Raw genomic sequence first — 2,818 nt, 5'->3', positions numbered from 1 at the left:
TCTCGGTCCTCGGCCCTGCATGATGTCCCCAGGCCCCCGAGCCTGTGAGGGGTTCCCCGCCCCACTGGGCTGTCGTGGGGTTGCAGTCCCAACCACGGGCACCTTCTCAGGGACCGAGGGCTCGCACAGCTCCTTGGTGCCTGGCATGTCAGGGTACGGTTTTGAGGCAGAAGCCGGGTTCTGGGAGCTCCGGTGCCTGGCATCTTTGATTGAGACGCACATTAGAGCTGCAGAAATGGCTCATCCCGTAGCCCCAGGATGACATGGTGGGTCGCTGTTTGCTCCGTGAGCAGTAGCCATGGCCCCCAACCCTGGGGCTGGTTGGGACATGGATTCTCCAGGGCAGCCATGGCTCCCGTGAGGGACAGCACGCAGCGCCGACTGCCAAAAGGGTCAGGGTGAGCCTTCCAGAAATGAGTTTGCCGACATGACCACACACGATGACCAGGTCAGAAAACCAGCCTGACCCACAGCTCTCGTCTACACTGCAGACCTGTGCGTGCGTTGCCAGATAGCCCGCGGACTCGTATAGCAGGATAAACCGTGCATACCCTGCCCCTGGCTCTGGCTCCGGGCTCAGGTGGGCATGTTCAGGACGACTGGCCGGGGGTGCTGTGTCAGGGCCGCAGGAGGGCCACTGGTGCCCCATCAAATTTGGTGGCTTTTGGGGTCAGAAGCCAAGACCTGGACCCTCCACTGAAGAGGTCAGGGGAAGGACGGTGTGCACGATGACCTTGGGGAGCAGCCAGATGTCACCCCCATGCGTCCTCAGGGCACGCGGCCCACAACCCCTGACCTCATGGAAAGTTCCAGCGCTCAGGATTCCTGCAGTCTGCATGCCCACGGTCCCCTCTGTGCCCACAGCCCTGGTCCATGCAGGGTGCCCAGCACTGCTGGTCAATCAAGCCGAGGGGGCCAAGGGGAGGGGGCTGGTGCTGGGCAGACACCCGCAAGGGCTTGCCCCGAGGGTCTCCTCACTGGTTGGAACGCCCTGCTCTCTCAGTCCACCCCTGCAACCTCCTGGGACGGAGCCCTCCTCTCTGCCCCCCTTGGCCCCTCTTTCCCGACCCCCACTGGCCCCACCCCTCATGTCCTTGATGGGGCGACACCCTCACCTGGCCCTTCAGGTGGGGTATGTTCCGGTTCCAAGGCCCCTCCGCCATCTCAGCCCAGGGCAGCTCCAATACCCCATTCCTTAAAAATGCTCAGGTGACCCCTGGTCAGCTCGCACAAAGTGATCAATAAACAGAAGTGCTTGTGGGTAAGATGGGCCAAGTTTTGCTTTAAGACCCTCCAGGAAAGGGGCGCCTGGGAGACACAATCGGCTAAGCATCTGACTCTTGATTTTGGCTCAGGTCATGGTCTCAGGGTCGTGGGATTGAGCCCTGCGTCAAGCTCCACACTGGGCACGGAGTCTGCTTGGCATTCTCTCTCTCTCTGCCCACACCCCCCCAAATCAAACAAACCACTCCAAGAAAAAGCTTGGGGAAACGGATGAAACAAGGTGGAGAAGTGCTGGGTAGCCAGGAGCTGGGGCCCCAGGGCAGCCCTCTGCTCTGGTGAGCGTCTCCGTGTCCTGCAAAGAGGGTTTGTAAAGGTGAGCCACGCGTGGGACAAGGTCCGTGAGGAAGTGCAAGGAACAGGTGGGTGGAGGGTGGACACGTGTTTCCCGTGGAGCTGATGAGCATGAGCCCCGCCGAGCAGGGGCAGACGCAGAGCTGTGCGGTGGCCGGCCCTGGGGTCTGGTGGCGTGGGGGTCAGGAACGGAAATGGCCCTGGGGGGGCGGGGAGTGTAGCGCACTCTCCCGCTGCTGGCTTCAGGAGCATGTCTCCCCTTCCTTGACTTGGTTTTTAACAGAAAGCTGGGGGGGGGGGTCAGGCTCACATCTGTGACCTGTCCCCATAATCTGGCCCTCCTGTCGCCCCCACCCAGGCACCCCATCCTGTCTCCCTTGCCCCTCTCCTCCCGGCCACCCCCACATGTCCCAGGCAGCCTGTTCCCCTGGCCCAGTCCTGCCCAGGGTCTGACACAGGTGGACACCGCCCTGCACCAGGCCCCTGGGGTTGTCCACAGTGGCCGGTGGCCTGTGATGTGGGCTGGCCGGTAGTCATGTGGGGAGCGCCAGGGACATGGCCAACAGATGGCCTAGCTCCTCCTTTGGCCAGGACAGGAAGTTTGTCAGCACGCACCAGAGGGGCGAACCCCAGATGACTGGACTGGCTAGCATCCACAGTGTCCCCCCAGGCCCATGTCTGAGCCCTGCCCACCCCTGCCATGCCTGGCTCAAGGCCAGGGCTGCCCCCCAGAAAGGGAGGGTCCTACCTGCCAGTATCCTGAGGGTTGACGCCACCACCTGTGTCCTGTGTCCTTGGAACCATGTCTGGCATACCGCTGGCGCTCAGTAAATGTCTGTTGCAGACCTACTCACTCACCCACCAGAGCCAGGTGCCGCATATGCATCGGGAAACCGGGGCTAACAGAGCCCTGGGGGGACAGTGAGACCTTGCGAGTGAGGGAGGGGAGTGAGGAGCCAGGAGGTGTGCTTGTGGACATGGAGGGCGCCCTCAGGCGGTGCCGGGGGCCTGGAGGGAGCCTCGGCAGGGGTGTGCTTAACTGGAGAGAGCTGATGGATGGACTAGGGCGGAGGGTTGTTAGGTGAGCAATAGAGGGTAGGTGACAGGCGGTAGGAGTGGACGCGGTCTTCCCCGGGCCACCCAGGCACCTTCCCACGTGAGGAATAGCTTCTGTGCTGTAGAAGGCCAAGGCCACCCGCCACCTCTCCCAGTAACCTGTGTCTTCTGGATCTACTCCAGCGGC

Source organism: Ursus americanus, chromosome 34 (assembly GCF_024610735.1).
Source record: "Ursus americanus isolate L20-20 chromosome 34, mUrsAme1.1.p, whole genome shotgun sequence".
Classification (NCBI taxonomy): Eukaryota; Metazoa; Chordata; class Mammalia; order Carnivora; family Ursidae; genus Ursus; species Ursus americanus.
The sequence above is the reverse complement of the archived record's forward strand: the minus strand, read 5'-3'. Positions refer to the sequence as shown.